The sequence below is a fragment of the Callospermophilus lateralis genome, chromosome 2, assembly GCF_048772815.1.
Source record: "Callospermophilus lateralis isolate mCalLat2 chromosome 2, mCalLat2.hap1, whole genome shotgun sequence".
NCBI classification, from domain to species: Eukaryota; Metazoa; Chordata; class Mammalia; order Rodentia; family Sciuridae; genus Callospermophilus; species Callospermophilus lateralis.
Genome location: NC_135306.1, coordinates 135,568,671 through 135,584,448, shown reverse-complemented (window position 1 = coordinate 135,584,448; position 15,778 = coordinate 135,568,671).

Sequence of the window (15,778 nt, the reverse complement as noted above, 5' to 3'; positions counted from 1 at the left end):
GTGTGTGTGTGTGTTTACTTTGTTCTTTGTTTTACTTCTTGAATGTGTAACAACCCCAAAAGCAACATGACCTCACAAAGTGGCCATCTGCAGCTGAGGCAGTCCCTGAAGGTTTGACAGCTGAAGGCTCTCTGCAGGCAGGGAATCTTCCCTGCAGCTGAAGCAAGATAGTCTTCATTGAAGGGGAATCACAGCAAATAGAGTTTACTTCAGAGTGAAATGCTGAAGGGAAAGGGGCACAAAACACAAGATCAAGAAGAAAAAGGAATGATGGAGTCCTAACAGTAGAGTATGTCCATGTCTTTTTTAAAGTAGATGATATTCAATAGTAAATAACTGCATATTTATTTAAATTCCATTGGGTACATAGAAAAATTATGTAAGTTGCTTCTACAATATTAATATTTATATTATATTAGAAATAACTTTCTCTGCAGATACTTGAAAAAATTTTAGATGTCCATGTTAAATATATGAATAGGTAAATTGCTTTCAAAGTCAATTTTGTGACTAGAGTACCAAAATAAATAAAAAAAGGTTGGAAGATCACTGATTTAACCCAACAGTTTATTTTACAAATCAGAATGTTGAGACTCCAAGATGTCTTGTACATAATTATCTTAATAACTGAACCCAATGACACAAGCCATTTTCCTCCTGGTAGTTGTGAAGACCCATTATGTTATTATTTGTGAACACAACTCTGAAGAGAGTAAAGCTGTCATCAAGGGCTCCTTTAGCTAGGGTGCCTTATCCTTGGACTGAATGCAGCAGTGTATATATTTATAAGTGTTTTTCTAGGGCAGTACTTTTATATGTTCTGAAAAAAAGACAGAAAAAAATATTATTTAATTTGTATGTCTCTAGCCCAAATTAGCTTCACCTGAAATTCACTTCTCCTTGTGTGTCTTATTTAATGCTCATATTTTTCTGAACCTTTTGCATGTTCTTGATTCTTTCCTTTTTCAAAGATATTGAATATCCCTCATGCAGGAAACCTGTATATTTCATAATAAATTATTCTTGATCTCAACAGGGAGATCTAGTGTATGTTAACTATGCATGACCTGAAGACTTCTTTAAACTGGAGAGGGACATGAAAATCAATTGCTCTGGAAAGATTGTGTTTGCTAGATATGGGAAAGTTTTCAGAGGAAATAAGGTAATATCATCTCTTTCCTTTTCCTCCAATATGAAAAGGTATAATGCAATATATCTAAAATCTCCTTGCAACCTTTCAAAGACTACGATCCTCTTACAATCTGTAAATGTCCACCTTAAAGGGACGACATCCTTACTAGCTTATGGGAAGTGGTTTTAAACTGGGCCACTGGAATTGGCCAGTGTTTGGCCAGGGTGAGCTGAATAGATTTTTCTGTACTTCCAAGTTACCCATATGGCCTACCTAGAAATGCATTCTAGATTTGTTGTTTCAGTAATTTTGTTTTAAATATTATGTCTAAAAATATTTACTGAAATAAATTTAATATACATTGTTATTATAGATATTAAGAGAAAATAAAATTCACATAGTAGTTTTTAAATTAATGTCACTTGACTTTTTCATTTTTAAAAATCTTTTTTGGGAAAATAAATTAAAAAATATTCACTTTCAACCATAGAACTGGGAGGAATCTGCCCGAGGAGTCTACTTGCTCTATATACTTCCAGAGCATCAAAAGGAAACACCAAGTACTCACTACCAGTATCTGGGTATTTTCCAAACCTGTTCTGAGAACTGATCCATTTTTAGAACCTGAAGTAGAAAAAAGAAAAAGGTACTTCTCTGAATAAGTTCTTTGTTGTAAGCCTAATGAGAAAGGCTTGAACATAAAGCTCAGTTACTCATTTACGTGTAGTTTTGAAAATTGTTACTACCAAATCTGGGGCAACCAATTAACATAAGAGAAGTACACTCTATTTCCTAGGTTACATTTACTTGGGTGACTGGAACAGAACACCAGAAACCAGTATATAAACAATATAAGCATCAAATATATGAATGCTGATACTAAGTGGGGAAAATATAGAATATCAATAGACTCACCTGCTCAAGTGAGTTTTGCTATCAAATAAGTTCAGGCTATATAGGTTTTATTGTCAAGTACATTTACCCTAAATTCATAGTTCGCACAGATTTTTTTTTTTTTTTTTTTTTGCTTTTACCATTGACCAGAGATAGGAGAAGAGAAAATTTTATGACATCTTTAAATGACAAGGTAGAATCTAGAACCCCAGAAAGACAACTGTCTTTTTTAAAAAAATATTTTTGTTAGTTGTAGGTGGACACAATACCTTTTATTTTATTTATTTTTATGGGGTGCTGAGGACTGAACCCAGGGTCTTACAGGTGCTAGGCGAACACACTACCACTGAGCTATGACCCCAGCCCAAGACACTTGTCTCTGTTGCTGCATGATGATAGCAGTGATGGATGTGAAGGAGTATCTCCTACATGCCAGCACTGTACATGCCTCAACAACCCCGAAAGCCAGGAGGCATTATATCTGTTGGCAGGGGAAGAAACTGTGACTAGAAGAGGTAAGCTCTCTGCAAGAGATAAACAACTACTTAGCAGGGAGTGGGATTTTAATTCAGGTACTCTGGCTGCAGAGTCTGTGTACTTGTGCTGAAATGCCACCTTGTAAAACATTAACAAAAAGAGCTCAATTATTTTATGTGTACTCAACTATCTGAACATGTTTACAAAAATGTGTAATCATTTAGTTTAGGTAGTTGCAAATTAACTAAATTTGCATAAATTAGTTGGCCAAAGCATCTTTGTCATTTACATATTTTCTCTTTATCTGGGTTTTCCATCAAATCCTGGATTCCTCTGAAGCTTATGTACTGTTTTGCTTTGTAAGCCTTCTGAGAATATGGTACATGGTCATAGATCGTTTGCTTTTTAAAAAAAGAATATACATTACCATATAGTAAAACCATATGAATCTGTCTATGGTTTTTCCACCTTTTTATTCTCAAGTTTAAAAAAATGCAACTTCTTCCAAATAAAATGAGATTAACTGGAATGTTTCTGTTGATTATCTTCACATTTAAATGATGGGATTTTGGGGGAACCCATGTTATCCTTTGGAAGCTAGCATTTATTCAACTCCTGGGGTGCCTTTAAGTTTACCACTTCCTTTTAATTTTAGCTTCTACTATGGAATAGTTCTAACATATCCAAAGCAAAGATTGTCACCAAAATATTGTCAAACTTGTTTCATCTATCTATCACCCCCCTTTTGTTGAAAACATCGCCCCCTACACTGCATATCATTATGTCATTTTGCCCAAGAGAATAATAAGTTTTTGAGATTAAGTTTCTTATTAGATAATTTCAAAACCGGGTGTGTGTGTGGGGGGGAGGGAAACACAGACCTAATTTGTCTTAAACCTGAATAAATGTCAGAATATTAATTTGCAGTAAAATTTATATGCAATAAAATGCATAGTTCTTAAATTCAGTTCAATGAATTTTTTCTATTTTAAATTTTGTTTTTGCAGCACTGGGAATTGAATGCAGGGTCTTATGGTCTGGTTCATGTGCCAGGCAAGCACCCTATACTGAATCATGTCTCCAACCCCAGTTCAATGAACTTTGAAAATTGTATGCATTCATGTCACCCAAAATTAAAGGACATTTTTATGATGTTCAGAGTGTTCTCCTATGCTCTTTCCCAGTCAATTTGCACTTCATCCCCCCAAAGCAACCACATTTTGATATCTAGCATCGTACATTAGTTTGCCTCATTTTGATGTTCATATAAATGGAATCAGACAGTAGATGCTCTTTTTTGCTTCACATATTTCTCTCAGATTTTTCTATGTTATTTTGCATACCAGTAACGTGTTCCTTTTAACAACGGAGTAGCATTCAATTTTTAGATTATACAAGAATTATTTATTCACCTGTGGTCAGAAATTTGCTAGATGATGTAAATGTGGCTGATTTAAACAATTTTGTAAGGTTTTTCATGCACATATTCTTTCATCTTTTTAAGGTAAATATCTAACAGTGGAATTGCTGTGCCATAGTGCACATTTCTGCTTAAGGACCCTTTCAAAAAAATCATCACAAGTCATTGTCTAATGTATATTCTTAAAAGGAATGTAGGAGAGTTTAGTTGCCTTATGTTCTTGCTAACATTTGGAATTATAAGTTTTCTTTAACCAATTCCAATAGATCAAAATGAGAATGCTTTCAATATTATTTATAGAGATCTACTTGAAAGGAATGGAGATTTTATTGGAAATGTGTTTCTTTTTTGTTGTTGTTGTTTCAGAATATGCTTATAGGCATGATATTACAGAAGCTGTTGGTCTTCCAAATATTCCTGTTCATCCAATTGTATTATGATGCACAGAAACTCCTTGAGTAAGTTTGCAAGAATAAGTACTTGACTACTTGGGTATTTCCCATGATCCATAGTTTTATCTTCATTTTTTTTTCTGTATTGATTGTCTCTGAGATGGGTAGAGCATGTGATTGTATCATGATTTTATAGAATAAGGTTCTGTTCTGGAATTTACATTATATGATTTACATTATATGAGGTGGGAGAGAGAGAGAGAGAGAGAGAGAGAGAGAGAGAGAGAGAGAGAGAGAGAGATTGATTTTAGGTGGGTACTTAAAGTGATCAGCTAATGTAAGTCAGTCTGGAAAGGCTTTACACATTCTTCTTTGTACCAATATTGAACTTGCTCAAATGATTGAGAAAGTTGTTTTTAAAATAAAGATCATACTCCTCTCATTTTGTAATGTGTGTCAGAAAAAACTGAGCCTATATTTTCCATATCTAGTTTCATGTTGCAGGAAGTTTATAGAAAGATTAGGCACAACTCAACCTAACAAGAAGGGCTATCCACAGCCCTTTTATGTTTTTTATTCTCTCATCAAAACAGAAAAATAAGTCTCTCTTGTCTACTTTTTTCCTCTTGCCCCCTCCCCCTATACTTTTGGTTTCCAAAACATGGATTCACAGGCCTTGAAAGACTTTCAAAGTTAACTCACATGCTCCTCTTTCATGAATTACTTCTTATAACTCATCACCATAGACTGTGGGCACAGTTTTTGCTGACCCGGCCTCTGCCTCTGCTGGGAAGAAGCCCAAATGCCCAGGTGCTGACTTGAGTGTAGAGAAATAGCAGAGAAGACATATTACAGGACCAACCTCATCCTCAAGAAGCTAACCTACTTTGCAAGTGAGGCCAGATCTCACTCAGAGAGCAGCTCTGGGGAGCAGCTCTGCAGGACACATTGGGAGACAAAGGGGCTCTTCTGTAAGGTCAACAAGAGCCTGCTCTGTTCACCCTGCTCTGAATCACCCAAACATTCAGTTCACAGCTACGGTCCAGTGTCATGTGTGGTGGAGGGGTACAGGGTGAGTGATGGCCATGAAGTAATTTAGATCTTGTAGTGTACAGATGAGATCAAAAGATGAGGACCTATGATAATGGGGCAAATGACCATGCAGATAGAGGTAGTGGTTTTTCAGTATAAATTTCAAGATACAAGTGCTTCAAATGCTTCCCAGTTTTGATACTATGATCATAACTAAGTTCAATGCTCATGAAGGAAAGTTCCATAGTAAGATTGTCCAATAAAGGATATGGTGCCCATTCCATTCTAGCTAATTAGCAAATAGAAGCAAGAGAATCTCAAGTTTCAGGAAAATCTGGGCAACTGAACAAGCACTAGCATTTTGATTGTTTGTTTGTTTAAGAGGCTGGGGATATAGCTCCTGATAAATGCTTGTCATGTGTGCAAACTTGGGTTCAGTCTCCAGTACTTAAAATAAAGATAAATATATCATTCAAATGTATAGAATTGGGGTGGCAGTAGGGCAGATGGCTAGCACTAGGAACATGGGTTTATTTTACTGCAGGCAGGACCCTTTCATCCTAAAGTTATGTAAAAACTGCCTTCTCAGGAAATGGACTTATTATCTATGATATATTCAAACTCTTATTGTTTTTAATTATTTAGTTTTTAATTTTTTTTCTAATATTCCAAATAGTAAAATTAATTTATATTGATTTGTAAAAATATGACTCTTCTAACTCGAGATTGCTCTTCTCCAAACACTACTTTTTTCCAGTACACAAAGGATGAAACCTATAAGACTGTCTTCACTCACACTAAAGCCTATGGTTATTTTTCAGGAAAAATGTTTAAAGGAAATGGATCCTTTATAGAAAATGACTCAGGAGATGTAAGATAATCTAAATGAAGAAGTTGGAAAATCTCAGTCCTTTGTGGCAAGTATGAAAAGGTTTTCTCTGTTTTTGTGCAGACAAAAATGATCCTATCAGGTCAGTTTGAGTTGCCATTGGAGGATAGCATTTTCCTCTCAGAATAAGCAGGGAAATCTGGTAATATTATAACTGTACTGGCTAACACAAGCTCATGTGAAGAATACTAGTAGGTGTGGTGAATGATGCATGACTAGTATTACTTGTCCAACTTTGGAGGTTTGGATAAATCTTTGCAAACACTGAGGATAAGACAATATTGCACTACTTAGTTGGAAGGAGAGGAGAAATAGAGATTTTTGACTATGGGTGAAGTGGAGCATTTTTGTTTTTGTTTTCCTTTAATGTTTCATACAGTATGTATGTAAATATTTAAAAATATTTAGAAGAATCAGACAAAGGAAAGGAAGGAAAGGCAGAAGATTCAGTTAAAAAAGGAAATAATGCAGTAAGAGACATCATAGGGTGATAGCCTGGGACCCCTCAGGTATCTTAATTTAAAAAGGAGAGAGGCAAGGAACTGAGAAAGGATGGTAGACAGGATTAGTAAATATTTAAGACACTTTGCAGGCATGAGACAAAAAGTACTTGAAGTACTTGCTTGATGATAAGACAATAATATTTGAAGTTTTACATTTTCATTTGAATGTAATTTTTTAAATGAATATCTCTGCAGGACTATGTAGCCTAAAGGAAGAACATGATCAGAGTTCAATATCACATGATGCATCAGTTTCTTCTGGAGGAGGAGTGATTTCAACTGGAGACACTAGAAAGAGAAGCACAGGAGATTTTGCAGCAACTAGAGACAGTGAAATCAGAATGGCCCAACAGAGGGAAAGGCTAAAGGAAATTTACAGGGAGCTGACTGAGATGTGCCACAGGTCCGACATGGAGTTGCTGCAGGTGATCATGGAGGGTCCATCGTGAGAGAGAGGAATTCTTGTCTGGGAAATGTTGCCTGTAGAGACCACTGTGCTCAGCTGAGTGACACAAGTGTGCTCCTTCAAGCCCATCATTGTCCAATTACTTGTTTCTGTATATTCTGGTAATCTTGACAGATTGTAAGTCTATTAGAAGATAAATGATATAAAATTCTAGTGTTGCAAAGAGTACTATACAAACATAGAAATTATCCAAAGGTTCAGTGGTCATATAAGGTTAACTTTGTTGAGGAAATATTTAGTTTGTTTTCCAACTCCATCATCACCCTCTGTTCTCTTGCATAAAAACAGTTGAGGCTTTCCCCCTCTCCTAGGCAAGGTTTACAGAATTTGCTAATCAATTTCAATGCACTATTTTTCAAATAGTTTTCTGCTTAGTTGTAATTGTTAGAGGGGGTCAGATCTCTCCTGGGACTACGCCTGGGAAATGAGTGACATGGGAACCCAGGTCCCGTTGCATCACTGCACAGAACCTTTCTAACCTCCATCCTCTCAGTGCACACCAAGGCTGTCTTTTATGTTTAGTGTGAGCTTTGGTATTAACATAGCCTCAGGTAAATTCTTAGAGGGGACTGAGGAAAAGAAAATGTCACACAAACCAAATAAATAAATAGGCATGCCAGAGTACCAGAGATGATCCTTCTCTATCTCATTATTAATATATTATATCTTTTTTTGAGGACTAGGGGATGTATTTGAAAGGTGAGTTATATAATCCTCTCTGGTTTATGAGAATTTTTGTTGTTGTTGTTGTTGTTGAAAAGAGAATGTTCATTATTTCAGTTATTAACACCTTTTTCTGTGGTTACTTAATGTTGTGTTTGAAAAGAGGCTCCGAGGCAATATGTTCCTTGGCCTCAAAAATGTCCTTCTTACGTGGATGAATGAATTCAATTATACCTACAAATGATTTGGTGTTCTGGCCTTTGTTTCACCCATTCCTTCTATCCTCTTCAGCCCAGTCCCAATAAATCTTAGAAAAGAGGTTTTTCTAAGGTATCCCAGAAAAGCATTCTATTCTAGAAAGGTAGAAGGGAAACAAGACAGGAAAGAGTAATACTCCACAGGGATAGGAAAGGGAGGAGGCTCATTACCATAAGTAGCAAGAGCATATTCATTTTCCTCATGGCACAGCCCAGGTGGACAGAACTCAGAGGGCAAGATCTGCCTGAGAACTCTCAAAAGCAGTACTGCCAGGATACACTGGATCCCCTCAAGGGGTAGGAATGATCAAAATCACTGGTTCAAGGTACTTTCACCTTTAGAAATCACTGACTATATCATTGTTGATCTCTGTGGAATGATGTTTCAAAGGTTGAACTTTCTGGTTTCTATAAGATTCCTAGGATCTATGTACTCCCAAGGGGTGTGATCACAAATAGAGGGAATGACACTTATTAATTTTTTTAAGTTGGATAATGTTTGAGAAGAATAAGGATATTTGATTTTAGTACCTTAATATTAGGGAAAAAGTAGCATATCTTATATCCCCAAGAGTGTTGAATAAAATGTACACTCAATTCACCAAAATGGAAAATTTGTAAAATATCTTGGATTAAAAATTGGTATTTCTGTAAAGATTTTGTGTTTAAACTTTGGTTTGAAAGTATAACTGATGTCATTCTTCCAAGGATTGAGTTGGTGGAGATGCAGAGTCCCAGCCAGTGAACCCAGAGCTCTCTTTATTACACATCACCAGAATCCTGTACATGCTGAATAAGTTCAGAGGTAAGAGTGACTCTTTGGCAGACAGGTTCAATTTTTTTAGTAGGTTCCTCAAATAAGAGCCTTCCACTTTTAATTTTCTGACAAGGAATCATTTATATCTTCTTTCCCTGTCTAATCATAATACAATGATAAAGACCACCCTTGGTAATTTTTTGCTCAGATCCGTATTTTAGTTCTGGTACAGGTAGTACACAACAAGGAATACTATTTGTCTTTTGTGGTTAAGCAATACAATTTTTCCTTCTTAGAAAAGCAATCAATATTTTGTTTTATTTCAGTTCATTCTAATTTTGAAGATTTAAATATAATATTGGTGGTTTTTAATCTATTCTATATCTCAAGTGTATTTATGCTACGCATTGGGAAATAGTCATTATTATTTATAAAATCCAAGATTCAATGAACAAAAATAACTAAGTTTGCAATAAAAAGAACAATTTCAATACAATAAGATGGATTTTAATAACAACTGAAAGGTGAGTGATCTCTGAACATGACCCAGACATGTTTGTGCCCCAGTAGAGAAGAGGTCTAGATAGAAGCAGGCTGAAACCCAAGTTAGATTGAATGCATGATCTCAACAGATCATGCAAGTCAGAGACTGTAAAGTGTGCAGGTGTTGTTTTTCATCAAATTTTCTGATGTTTGATAATGGATCAGGCACAATCAGAGCAAACTGTTGTCTATTTATTAATGATATCAAAAACATCTCAAGGAGAGATTACTACTGAAAAAAAAAGACTTTTGGGCATGTCCCTACTTTTCTATTGAAAATTAGATATTAAATCACCCCTTCACACAGTACATGATACCTTCAGCTTTCGTTCTCTCTCTCTCTCTCTCTCTCTCTCTCTCTCCCTCCAGTTTAAAGATTTCTGTGTGCTAGTGAGGGCATAGGAACCCCTCTCTATATATGAGCGAGTCTGAACTCTCTCTGCTCTGCAAGATTCCTTACAGGCAGGACAAAAGAAGGGATTGATTAGGTAGTCAATCATTGCCCCAAATATGTAAATGTCATTTACTGATTTGATTTTTTTTTTGTCCAATAGATAATAGAATGATTCAAGGTTGGGCCAACAACTATAAAATCCTTCTGATGAAGTTAGAAATAGAATATTTGGAGATGATGGTGCAATTGAAGAGTCACAGAGAGTGGGATGCTATGTCGCATGGGGTGTTGAGGCCTTTACCCCCAGAGGAACTACAGGGAGGTGGATGTGTCAAATATCCCCAATTGGATTCTTGGCACCTGTAAAGATTTTACAAGTGACAGTTTAGATTGTGAGGAAGCATTTCTTCTATTTTCCTTGAAGATGAACAACAACTGTAGTCTCTCCACCAACTCTCCATGCTTATCTCATTATGTACAAAGGCCTGAGGGTCAGGTTGGGGTACTTCTGGATTGGGACAATGCATACAACAGCTTCTATGATGTTTACCAAGGTTCCCTCATATATTGTTTCTTTTCTTCCTCCTTCACCTCCCCTCTGAATCCAATTTTTTACTTTAATTCTATAAAAAATTGAAGTTTCCCTGGGCATGGTGTCAAATGCATGTAATCTTAGATACACAAGGAGCTGAGACAAGAGGACCACAAAATTTTGAAGTCAGAATTTTGAAGCTGAGACAGGAGGACCACAAAATTTTGAAGTCAGATTTGAAAGGGGGGAAGGGGAATAGATGTAACCCAGTAGTAGAATACTTGCCTACCATGTTTGAGGCTTTGGGTTCATTTCTTAGTACTGGAAAATGAAATGAAAAAGAAAAGAAAATGCTAATTCATTGTTGAATGCCCATGTCTAATGACACCATTCTGGGCATCTTCTCATTCATTGTTAGAAGTCCACACAAGGTATGTGTGGGCCTGTTTTAACTTAAGAAAATATGGTCATTTTGTAACAGTATTAAAAAATAACAGAATTACTGTTTTCCACAAAAGTGAAGAAAAAGAAACATTTAGTATTTCACGAAACAAATCAGCTAGAGGTAAACAATAAAAATAAATTGATGCTTTTACACTTATCTACCTTTCTTATGTCTTTTCTACTTACACTCCCTCCCTTCATCCCTTTCTCTCTCTCTCTCTCTCTCTCTCTCTCTCTCTCTCTCTCTCTCTCTCTCTCTCCACGATGTAAAGAAGTTCTGAGTTCTGCAGAGGTCATCATAATCCTGCTTCACACGTGAGTGAGATTGACCTCTGTTCTTCTTATTCAATATTCTTTAGTGAGGATGAAGGACAAATAAAATAATAATTGAACAGAAATCCTGTGACCCTCAGAAAAAGGTAACACAGTATCATTTGCCAATTGGAGTTTTGTCTTCTGCAGTGAATAATACTGTGACATAGGAAGTGACTCACATTACACAAGTTGTATTAAGTATGTCAGACGTGTGACATTTGGGGATGAGCAGCACAGTGTACCTGGGGAGACCCAGACAGTGCAGAATTATGCTGCATGGGGGACTAAGGCCTTCAACTCAGGTAAGCACTACTAGGAGGTGGAGGTGCCAAGCCCTGCAAACTGGATTCTGGGTGATTATAAAGATTCTAGGACAAGCAATATTGATAAAAGTGTTGATTTTGATGAAGTATTTCTCCTATTTTCTTTGAAGAGAAACACCATTATAATCTGTCCACCATCTCCTCTCCACTAATTCAGTATAGGCGACAGCCTATGGGTAGGGTTAGGATGTTTCTGGATTATGACAATGGAACTGTGATCTTGTATGATGTTCACAAAAGATTCCTCATATATAGTTCCCTTCCTTTCTCTTTCACCTCTCCTCCCCAGAAAATACCCCATGCCCATTAATATTTATACTCTACTGATCGTCTGCCTTCTCCTGGCAACCCTCAATTTATCTTGCATTTATTCAATTCCCACAGTAGGGACTGGAACAGTTGGGGGATGTTATGAGGAGCCAGGACATGAGATGAACACATTCATCTGACCTGCAACATGGAGTTTGACAGTTAGCTACTGTCAGACTCTCATCAATCATTTTCATCTTAAAATCTTCAGTTCAGCAATAGAAGCTTGTTGCTGATAAGGAGTGATGAATCTCAGGATCACCTCATTGTAGTTGGTGAGATGGTGTTGGCAAAGTTTTTACCAAAAATCAAGAAGTTTTAAATTGTCAACAGTGCTGCCTAGATAACCAAAGATATCTATGAACTCTTGTTTAGAAAATATAGCCCATTCAGGCTCACCTGGTCATCTGCATTTCAGCTACTGTATATAACTGTTGACTAAAAGATTTAGGGAAAACTATATCCTAAGGTCAGTAATCAACTTGATATCACTGACAGGCTGAATAGCAAGAACTCAAATGCACAGCCATAGGCCTTTTAAAATATGTAGTATTTTATGGCTCAGCTTCTTTGGAACATGGTCTACCACATTGTACTTACCAGTTTTAAAGATCAACTGTTTTAGATATACTCAGAAAGCCCAATTTGTAGAAGGTATGATATGGAAGTGGATGAATTGAAAGACTCTTCACTTGGGGAAACTTGGGAGTTGTCTTAGATTTTCTGTTTTCTCTGAGAACTAAAAAGGTGGTCAACACTCTTTGAGCTTAAAAACAATTTCATGTGTTAGGCAATGAATGAAATTGTTAACCCATGAGAATGTAAATCCACTGCAGACTATAAAGCCACCATGCTCTAAAGAACCTCAGGCTCATTGTTTAAAAGAGCAAAAAGACGACAAAGGTCTATTATTTTATTTTAATTTATTTTATTTTGGGGTACCAGGGATTGAACTAAGGGGCACTCAACCATTGTGACACATCTCCAGCCCCATTTTGTATTTTATTTAGAAACAGGGTATCACTGATTTACTTAGTGCCTCACTAAATTGCAGAGTCTGGCTTTGAACACAAGATCTGCAGGTCTCAGCCTCCCAAGCCCCTGGGATTACAAGCATGCACTACTATGCCCATCCTGACAAAGATCTCTAAGACAGATTTTTGTGCCAAAAACCTATTAGAATTTATTTCTCTTTTACAATGTCATTCCCCACAGTATGGTACCAGTTTTGTTTGTGTCTTTTGGGTATGAAAAAAATTGAGATGATAAGGCTACATAAATGCAGTACTAATTTTTTTGTGTTGTGATCAGAAACTTACTCTTGATTATAAGCTTCTTCTCTGGACTCAGCTACATATTGATTTTAACTTCAGCTTTTCAAAATCCATATACATGCAAACAAACAAAAAACTCCATGTGAGCCTTTATTGGAATGGTCCATTTAAAGAGAATAATCATATTGTGTCTTCTACTCCACAGATAGGGGATATCTATTCATTAGGTTGTAGTTTAATTTTTTTTCTCAAGCTGCCAGTTGTGGTGGCTCACACCTGTAATCCCAGCAGGTTAGTAGGCTGAGGCAGGAGGATCTTAAATTCCAAGCCAGCTTAAGGACTCAATGAGATCTTGTCTCAAAAAAAAAAAAAAAGGATTTGACTCATAGTTGAGATCCTGGGGTCAATCATCAGTCCCCTCCCCCAAAGGGAAAAAAAAATATATATATATATATATCAACAATATTATGTACTTTATGTTCAAAAAGTTGTACATCTTTCAATATATTTATTTCTATGTATTTGATATTCTTAGTAAGATTTATATGTATTTGGATTTAATTTCACACTTCTGTCATTTGTAAGAATAAACTTGATTAAATTGTTTCCTAATTTCTCTAATTAATTGTTTATGGATTTGGGTAAATTTTATAATCACACAAGCATGTGATATAATCTAATGACACCAGGACCAACATTTAACAAATTATGATAGTGGTTTGTAATATTACAAATTATAAACTATGGTAGATTTATTTATTTATGGACCTTCCATGATTTAATTCTCCTGACTTGTTTCTGGATGGAGTTGCAGTGATAGAGACATCCCAAATAATGCCAGACCCAGCTGGTGATAAGGGCACCCTCCTGTCATCCTCAGTCTATGTAGAACTTTTCAAATTCTCCATTAAATATGATAAATGGCTGTGAATTTTTACAGGAATTCTTTGTTATATTATTAAAGCTCACTATTCTTTTTAGTTCACTAAGAGGTTATTTTAATCATGTACTAACAATGCGTCATATCAATTGTTTTTCCTGTTATTGTGGTTATTTGCATTGATTCTACTTTCTGATGTTAAGTTACTTTTTCTATGAAAAACAAAAGTCCATTTGATCATAGTATCTTTATCCTATATATGTAACTAAATTTGATGAGGTAATAACTTATTTACAATGTTACCTCTGTATTTACATGAGATTCTGTATAATAGATTTTATTTCTTATAATACCTTTGCAGACTAAGATATAAAAGTTATAAATAGGGAATTATTACTTCCCTTTTCCATTCTCTGCAAGACTTTCTCTAAATTTGTATTTCTTTCTAAATGTTTGGAAAATTCAGTGAAATCCATCACTAAATTTTTTGGGGAGTTTTTAGTTTGTTTGTTTTAAAATAGTGGTTCTACTCTCTTTAAGAAAAATTATACCACAAATATATTCTGTTTTTTGTCAGCTTTGTTTATGTATTTTTAAGGAATTTGCTCATTTCATCTGAATTGTCAAGTGAGTAGGCATACAATACTGCAAAACTCCTCTTACTGATTTATTAATTTGTGAGGGCATGTGCATTTGTGTTCTTATTCTTGATCCTATATTCTTAATTAGAATTTCCCATCCCTTTTATAGATAAGTACTAGAGATTTGGCAATTAATTAATCTATTTAAAGCACCAGATTTTGTCCTTTTTGTAGGTAGATAGATAGATAAGTAGATAGATTAATTATAATTTTCTTAAATGACTAGTAGAATTTTACTTTGTTTGACATGGATTTGCTTTTCTTTAACTCTTTCAGCCATGTCTCCTCCTCTCCATCTCCCTTCTCCCTCTCTGCCATTCTTCTCCTTCTCCCACACTTCCTCCTTCTTTTCTTTTCTTGATATTTCAGGTTTAGCATTTATTAAGCACCAGACACAGGGAGAGAGACCCAAAGCCACATCACACCTCACAACTCTGCTATGAGACAGGGGTAACTGTACAGTCCAGCAACCAAGACCACCAGTAGGAGGATAGGATCAATACCAGAATTCAGTACTTTTTGACTCCAGGTTCAATTCAACTCTGTTTTAGAAAATACGCACATAAGAGTTTGTCCCAACACACATGGATCCATTAAATAAGCTTGGGATTTGTTTTCCACCTCCACATTTATAAACTCTTTTTAGAAATTTAGAAGAATATAATTTTAAATATTAACGTGTGTGTGGTCCTGGGGTTCAGCAAATGAGTATCATATACTGTTAGTTCAGAGTCCCCTTTTCTCAGGCTTCTGGCAGGGGATGAGAGTTCTGGTAATCAAGACCTCCTGGTGCCTATTTTCTTCTCCTCTTCCCTCCTGCCTGGGTTATAGCTGCCTTTGAGGTTTACTCTGACTTTCCAGCACAGAAGAAGTGGGGCTCCTAGCAATAGAATGAGCAAAGGAAAACCCAAGCATGATGGACACTTTCCAGTGGTTAGCAAATACTTTGTTTTCTCTCAAGAAATTCTTAGTCCTCCCTCTTGAACACACATGTGGATTTAATCCAGGCAAGCCAAGAGCTTTCTGTGGTATGGGAGCAAAGCACCTGAAGGGCCACCCACCTGAGGACTGGGAGGCTTAGAGCACAGGACAGAGGCCATCTTTCCTGACCACTTCAATTTAATGTGTAGGAAAATAAGGCAGAAGAGGAAAGTGAATTCCCATTATCTCAGAAATGTCAAATGATATAAGAAACCTAGCAAGGAAGATTTGAATTTATAAAATCCACACATATAAAAGAC